The 8,772-nt window shown below is 37.8% G+C and overlaps 1 pseudogene; it reads right to left on the bottom strand.

Annotated features, from left to right (window-relative positions):
- Positions 1 to 4,057: 4,057 nt before the first annotated feature.
- On the bottom strand, positions 4,058 to 4,526 carry LOC125464191 (high mobility group protein B3-like; annotated as a pseudogene).
- Positions 4,527 to 8,772: the final 4,246 nt, after the last annotated feature.

Here is an 8,772-nt window from a genome sequence, read left to right as displayed (position 1 = left end):
TCAGAAAAGCAGCTCAGCACTGCTTCCCCAAAGGCAATGGGGAAAATATGTTCTGGATTAGACTGCAATGCCCACAACCTGTGAACAAATAAAACATGGCTAAATGGAACAGGGAACTACATGACTCCATTCGCGATTTGCAATGGCAACGAAGATTCTGTAAATCAATTATGTCTCTCAGAAGTCAATTAGTAGTCTGTCAAATGACTATAAATTCATCTAGGATTGTGTTGATGTATTGGCAGGGGTAGTGAATGTTTATGTATAGAACAGAGCTATATCATTGATACATGATGCTGTAAGCCTCTAATGCACTCTCTGTGAAGTCGTATTTTCCATAAGTAATGATATTTACTTATTTGAGGAACATGACCAAAATGCTAACACTGACTTTAACATGGATATGTTAAATGAAGAATATTATGTAATTATGCATGCTATCATAAACATGGCTTAAAATATTTTGTCACAATTAGAACTTTGTTAGTGAAAACAGCCCACTGTAATGTTTGTGTTTCAAGGTTCATTTCTGTCACTGTCTAAACTATTGGCAACAGATAAAATCAAATAGGACAGGTAGACAATCTGTGCAATCCACTGAAAATTAAAAGAAGTAACACACAAAGTAACTTATACTGAAAAATGTACCCAAACATGCAAACTCTCAAAATGGGCTGAATGATAATCACTATCCCTAAGGTTCCATTTTTATATCATTTATCAATTTAATAAAATTTGTTCTATATTTAAAATGATATGCAAAATATTAAATATTATAAAACTCAGAAATTGGGAACTTGCAACAGTAAAAATGTACCTTTTGTTTCATAAGTTTCATGCTGTACAGGCTGAATGTTATCTGAAATATTTTTAACTTCCTGAAGAGCTTCAACATCTGAAATATATTTAATGTGATGCAGTTAGTAAACATCAGATATTACAGCTCATAATTCATCCAGAGCAAAATCGTTGCACAAAACATTATTCTGCACGTAAGAAATTCATTTTATTTCCATTGTAACAGAGATCTTCTCATTACACTTAAATTGATTAATTCCTCTGTTAAAATAGAGGAAATTAAAGTTGACATGACTGAGAAAGAGTTTTGCAATAACTTTGACCACAGTAATTTTCAAGGTTATATCAAGTAAAAAATGAACCATTTGACTTGGCTAATGTATAGAAAAGTCAAAATTGTAATGCAAATGATGAGATCACTGACCTCTTGGTTCTTAAACCCACCTATTTCTACCAGCACAACACCCTTCATTTTCACTTCCACTTTTGCTTCCATATAGGCAAGATAGATAGTGCAGCCCCAGTACAAGGACAAGAGCTACACCATACTTCTGATGAAGTGGCATTACCATTTTGTGTGACCACACTCATGGCCACCTGCTCAGACACTGCACTGATGATATCTTACAAGGTAGAGCTGGGTTTGGCACGTGGTATATTTGTGGGATTTGCTGTACTGCAACTAGGAGAGAAATGTAGTTCTCTTACTAGCTTATTAGAAGGCAAGGTCACAGACGATGAGGGTTTTGGTGGAGAATGCTAATGAGCAGGTTCCCTATTGTATATATGCACTAGAAAGGCTGCCACAGTTTATCTTATCATAGTCAAAGTTCTTGGAAGAGTTAGGTTAAACTTAGCACAAGACTTTATGCAGAACTTGAAGCCCATCCTTTCCATGAAGTAAGTCATGGCCAAGTCCATGACATAACGGTCATGGCCAAGTCCATGATGTAACGTGCAGAGCCATCTATGGTGCCACCTTTGATGGTCCATATCTCAGCTTCCATGCAATACAGAAAGACATCATCAACATGTCAGTACTGCAAGTGAAGCTCAGACTGAGCTCCCTAAGATCCAACTTATTGTTGTGCAAGCTCAGCTTGGTGCTATACTGTCACAGGCTTTTGGAATTTTTTCTTCAAATACCTTTTTTCAAAGAGGCATGCAGCTTAGCAACAGACCTCTAAAAGATTACAACAATTGTTGAGATCATATCCAGTAGTGTTAATGCAAGGTTGTGATCTCCACTCATTGCAAAATTCATTCTGCTTAATATCCAAGACTAGCCAGGAGGCCTGGGTTCAAGTCTCACTTGCTCCAGAGATGTGTCATCGTACCTCTGAACAGGTTGATCAAAAATATCTACATATTTAAAGGCTGGGCTCATGTAGTGCAGTTCTGGTGCCCTTTCTTCTAGGTGAGAAGTCCCAGGTTCAATGCCCACCTGCTTCAGAAGGTATTAACATTATTAACATCTCTGAATAGGTCAAGTAGGAAAATATTTAAATGCTCCTGAAGCCAAACTTAAATTCTTTTGTACATTATCTACCACATCTGAAATGAGACGACATTTCTTCAGCCAGAGAGTGCTGGGCTTGTGGAATTCATTGCCGCACAGTGCAGTGGAGGCTGGGACGTTGGATGCCTTCAAGGCAGAGATCGACAAATTCTTGATCTCAGAAGGAATTAAGGGCTACGGGGAGAGTGCAGGGAAGTAGTGTGGAAATGCCCATCAGCCATGATTTAAATGGTGGAGTGGACTTGATGGGCCGAATGGCCTTACTTCCACCCCTATGTCTTATGGTCTTAAATGACTCAAATTCCACAGAACGTACCCATAGAAAGTCAACACCATGCATCATAGAATGCATCATAATTTCTCTTTGCACTGGTAAAACATTCTTCTGAATGAGATCTGTTTGAAATACTAAATCTGAAATGTATCAATCAACTCTTATAGACACTTAAGTTTCAATAGCCGCCCCTCTAATAGCACCTAATTCTGTAGATGGTTTCAAAACTGCTTCCCATTGAAACATGTGATCCTGCAAAAATTGAACCTTAATACTAATTGATTTATGTTTCCAGAGGAGTATGCCACTGGAGGACAAATAAAATCTTCCAGATCACATTTCTTGCAGTTAGGAAATCCACTGTCATATTTTCATCACCATGTTTTCCTTCAAAACCGTGAGACATCAGGCTGCTTTAGCCATCAAAGATAATTTGCTCTGTGCATAATAAGGCTGATTGTCCACTATCTGTTCACAGACCAAATTCTTTCCAGCAACTAACCCTCTTTGTTTGGCTTCCTTTATCAAGTTAAATGCTAATTTGCTTGAAGTCACAAAAAATTCTTGAATGTAAGACCTCTACTCCTCATGATACTTGCAGTTTTTTTGTTGTCTTTGCCCTTGTCAAAATACAATCTTTACCTCGTATCTTGTCCTGAACCTCTACTACAAGATCAACCCTTCCTATGATCAGAACCTTTGCAAAGTTTGCAATTTTTTCGAGGGCCATATTTACTTACAGATCCAACTTCACAACCCACATTATGTTTTCAGGTCTTTCTATGCATCTTTCCTCCTTGTTCCTCATCTTGCACAGTTAACAAATGCTTGTATTTACTAGTAGCATTCCCTGTTCTCCCGACAATGGTGGCATTCCTCCATTCATTAGCCCCTTCTAGGATGCTTGTTACTTCAGTTCTTTTGGGGGCAACAGCATGTCCTGCATCTTTAATAACTGTCCATCTTCGGTCAGCCCTTCACCTGTCATAATCTGCTTCTCATGATAGAACAACATATGCATATCCAAAGTGCATGGTTCGCATCAGTTTATTTGATTTGTTCACATTCTGTAAAGGCATAATTTGTGCCAATTAACATTGAACAACAGACCTTGGCCTCTTAGTTGCCATGTAACAGAACTAGTATTTTCCAATATCAACCCAAAACCTTACCTAGGCTTTTTCAGTCTTTAATGATGTTTTGTTTTGTAATATATCTGTTGTGTAATTATAAGAAGGCCTGTATGGTTTAAACTTGAAGGCTCTTAATGTATTACATTGTATAAGCATCAACTTACAATATTAAAAGGTTGAAACACTTTAACAGGGTTTAAATATTTCCAGTAACATAGCAAGTAATTAAGTTATGCCAACTGTATAATTAAATCATCATTTATCATTATCATCATCCCAATATGCCTTCTTCTTCGTGGGAAGCTTCTTTGTATCCTCCACCATCTCTTCGAATTAATAATTAGAAACATCCTTCTATTTCTCCTTCAGCTTATAAGCTCTGCTAATGAACAGGTTCTTCTCTTCTCTGCATTCATTCCACAGCTTACCAAGCGTCTTTACTATATCACCAAGAGATTAGACAGGACTCTCCACTTTGATTTTTGGTGGAAGCTCGAAGCAAAATAAGAAGAACCCAGATGGATGCCTTTTTGGCACATTGGGGTCTTTCTTCTTCTTCTTGCTACCTTTAGCTGGCATGCAAATTTTCATTTCTCAATCATAACATGCTTTATCTATTTTAGCCAGTTGTTCAAATTTGGAGTTCACTTTGCTAGACATTGACTTCCATATTTCAGAGCATCTTTTATAGAATTTCAAGATGTTAACAGGAATACCAGAGCTTTCTTTCTGGTGTTCTTCATGGCAGGTCTGAACAAGAGGACATCTTGCCTTTCAGTTTCTTAGGGTCATATTTTGCCATTTTGATGTTTTACCGGTGGCTGGCTGCTTGTGCCTTATGGCTTTTATTTTTGAAGGTGACTTACGTAGTCCCACAGGACCAATGACATGATCTAAATACTTGAGGCAAGACTTTAAAAAATCACATTTGTCTTTCCTTACTTTTAGGCTACAACCTTCAACTCACTGCAGAGTGGCATCTAAATTCTGGAAATGCTCTTTATCACATCTCCTCATGACTAAAATATTGTCGAGGCACCAATGTGCTTAAAATTTAATCCATTGCACATTTGAAAAACACAAGTGCAGATGTGATTCCAAATGGAAGTTGTGTTTCAACGCAGAATACTGTGGAGGCTAAGTCACCGAGTGTATTTAAGACAAAAATAGATAGACTCTTGATTAGTAAGTGAATCAAGCAGGCAGGAGAATGGAGTTGAGAAACACATCAGCCACAATCGAATAGTCTAATTCTGCTCCAACACCTTACAATCTTATGGTTTATGTGTTGAAATCATCAAGTATTTCTGTGACTCAAGATTTACATTCACTGGAGATAGGCTTGACTGATGACAAAAGGGCACTTTTGGAATATTGGGTTCAATTCTGGTCTCCCTGGTAGAAGAAAGATGTTGTGAAACTTGAAAGGGGGCAGAAAAGATTTACAAGGCTGTTGCTGGGGTTGGAGGATTTGAGCTATATGGAGAGGCTGAGTCAGCTGGGGCTATTTTCTCTGGCGTATTAGAGGGTAAGGGATGACCTTATAGAAGTTTATAAAAGCATGAGGCAAGAATAGGGTGTTCGCCAAGTTCTTTTTCTCAGGGCATGGGAGTCCAAAACTAGTCAGCATAGTTTGAAGGTGAGTTGGGAAAGGTATAAAAAGAGATATAAGAGGCAACTTTTTCCTACAGGGGTGGTGCATGTATGGAATGAACTGCCAGAGGAAGTGGTTGAGGCTGGTACAATTACAATATTTAAAAGGCATATGGATGGATACATGAATAGAAACAATTTAGAGAGATATGGGCCAAATGGGGACAAATGGGGCTAGATTAATTTAGGCTATCAGGTCAGCTTTGATAAGTTGGGCTCCCCTATTCAGCCTTCCCCTATAGTGTAAACCCTCCAAACCTGGCAAAATCCTTGTAAATCTTTTCTAAGTCCTTTCAAGTTTAACATCATCCTTCCCTTAACAGGGAGGCTAGAATTGAATGCAGTATCGCATTGACGCAACATGGCCTCTGAACTCCTCTACTTATTGCACTGACCAAAAAAGGCAGCTATACCAAATGCCTTTTTCACAACCCTGTATACCAGTAATTCCACTTGCAATGAACTACAGACCTGCACTCCAAGGTCTCTTTGTTTGGCAAAAGTCCCCAGGACTTACCATTAAGTTTGTAAGTCCTGCTCTGATTTGCCTAACCAAAATGTGGCACCACTGCATCCTCCTCATTGTTCACCCACCCAATTTTATGTAGTTGTGTTCAGTTTTGCTCGGTTCATTTAAAGCATTAAGGGAATTGGAATTTTTTATCTGAAAAGGAAAAACGTGTATTGCTGTGGGAACTGTTCTTCAGAGATTTGGATAGACATGACATGCCAAATGATCTCTTGTGCTGTAAGGTTGTTGACTTGTTCGCTGAGCTTGCTTGTTTCCATTCAGACATTTCATCACCATGCTAGTTAACTTCATTAGTGAAGCCTCCAATGAAGCAGTATTCTTCTACTCCACTTGGAATTTATACTGTCTGGTCCTTTATGATGAATAGTGTCATTTCCAGTTTCATTTTGTATGAGCTTGTACATGGGGTCCAATTTTACATGCTTGTTGATTGCATTGTGGATTGGGAACCATGTCTCTAGGAATTCCTGTGAATGTTTATGTTTGGCCTAGGCTACAATAGTTAAATTGTCCCAGTTAAACTGATGGCCTTCATTGTCTGAATGTACTTGTATTAGGGAAAGTTTGTCATGTCGTTTTGCTGCTAGCTGGTGTTTGTGTGTTCTGATGGCTAGTTTCCTTCCAGTTTGTCCAATGTAATGTTTGTGGCAGTCATTGCATGGCATTTTGTAAACTGCATTGGTTCTGCATGTTGTGAGAATGGAGTCTTTAATCTTTCTGAGTATTTGTTGTAGAGTGACTGTGAGCTTGTATGTCACCATGATTCCTAGTGGTTGCAGGAGTCTTATTGTCAGTTCTGAAATTATATTTACATAGCACAGTGTGGTCAGTGTGTTGGCATCCTTGTCCTCTTGTTGTCTATTTAGTAGGCACCTGCAGATGAAGTTTCTGGGATATCTCTTCATAGCAAAGTTTATGTACAGGTGCTCTTCCTCTTTCCTCATAGTTTTTGCATGTTGCAGTGAATGATAGCCCATTTAAATAGTGTCCTAATACAACTTTGTTTGTGGGCGTTGGGGTAGTTGTTTTGGAAGTTGAGGATTTGGTCATTGTGGGTGGCTTTCCTGTATACTGAGGTTTGGATCTCCCCGTTAGTCATACATTCATTTCTGACATCCAGAAACGGAAGCTGATTGTTGTTTTTTTCTTCTCTCATGAACTTAATCCCAGCAAATACGTTGTTAATGAAGTGGTGGATCTCCCCTGCTTTGTGCGTTTAATAATGACAAATGTGTCGTCCACATACTGGAACCGCACCCATTCTGTCAAGTGGACAGTATTCCATGACAATTCTGGCTTGTAGATGGTGGACAAGCATTGGAGAGTTGTGAAGCTATTTTTTTTTCACTGAATTGTTCTTATAACCACATTATTTATGCAGTTAGTCCAGTTCAGTTTCTTGTCAATGATAACCTCCAGATTGTTGATATTGGGTAATTTAACCAAGGTAATTCCATTGAATGACAACGATTAGATTCTCATTTTTCAAAGATGATTATTGACTGATATTTCCATGGCATATGAATGAACACTTGCACACTTGTTTATGATCACACACTGCTCCAGTATCTGAGGAGTCATGAGTATATGTGGAAATGACAATTAACATCTCTATACCTGAATTTATGATGGAAGGAAGGTACTGCAGATGTTGGCTGGTTGTCAGCAGTTAGCAAATTGTACATATAAACAACAAACATAATGAAAATCTAAGTTGACACGTTTAGGAATAAAGTATGTAATTATAAATTACAAATGGTTAAGAATTTCAAATGCATTACCGGAAGCTGTTTTATGTATGTTAGAATCTGAAATATAAAATCACAAGCAACTGATTATTAAAAATATTGCCATTATAATTTTTAAATACATAGAATAGCAAGTGAGGAATTATCTTCTTGTTGATAAAAGAAAATGCAGTTATTATATTTCCAAATATGATAAATTTAGTGGAATAGTTATGGCAAAAGCAAAAATAGTCAACGCAAATCAGAATAAATTGGAACAAAATGAAGATTTTCAGACAAATTTGGCCACTATTTGATGTGGGGGTAGTGGGGAGAGAGATATTATAAGAATATCAACACAGGAACAAAAACAAAAAAGAGAGAGAAGGAATTTGAGTATTTTAATCATAGGAATTTGTTCTTGGGCACTTCTGTGATTAAACACTTCATCAACCTTTAAAAACAAAGGTGTATGGGTCAGAATACTTGATTGCTGCAGAGGTTATAAAATATTTGCCTTATAGCAAATACCCTGTTTCTACAGGGTATTATCTGCAAGCTGATTGATGCACTAAGACTGATGTGATCGAGCATAAAAATATATGTGAATGAGAAATGTTACACATGGAGATATAGGTATTAGTGATTTGGAGTCAGCCTCTTACAAACAGGCATATGTTTTGCTTCGATACTGTGCAACAGCAGGCAAGAGGTCCTTTCCAACAGTTACTCCCGCCAAGAAAAGAAACAATTTGGAGATTCAAGAGGTGGCTGTGTAAGGTGTCATGATCCGAGACAATTCAGTAGCCTGTTAGGGAAGAGGGAGTAAGGAAATAACAGTAGAGAAAATGTGGTTCTTAGGGTATTTCATTGCTCAGTTTACAGATGAAGTTGTCTGCAATTAAGGACACTATTAGGAAGTAAAAGAGGAATATTTCAATTGAGTTGTCAAGGAACAAAAAAACGTAACACAGTTTACATGACACAAAAATTGCAGTGCCAGGAAGGAAATGGGGACATTAAGTAATGGACAAAATTTATTTACAGGCAACAGTAACAAAATAACATTGTACAAAATAACATTTTGGTAGCTGCATTTAGCAAGGAGATGGATAAGGTGGACACGATACTGGAAC

The sequence above is a fragment of the Stegostoma tigrinum genome, chromosome 26 (genome assembly GCF_030684315.1).
Source record: "Stegostoma tigrinum isolate sSteTig4 chromosome 26, sSteTig4.hap1, whole genome shotgun sequence".
Lineage (NCBI taxonomy): Eukaryota > Metazoa > Chordata > Chondrichthyes > Orectolobiformes > Stegostomatidae > Stegostoma > Stegostoma tigrinum.
The sequence above is the reverse complement of the archived record's forward strand: the minus strand, read 5'-3'. Positions and strand labels throughout refer to the sequence as shown.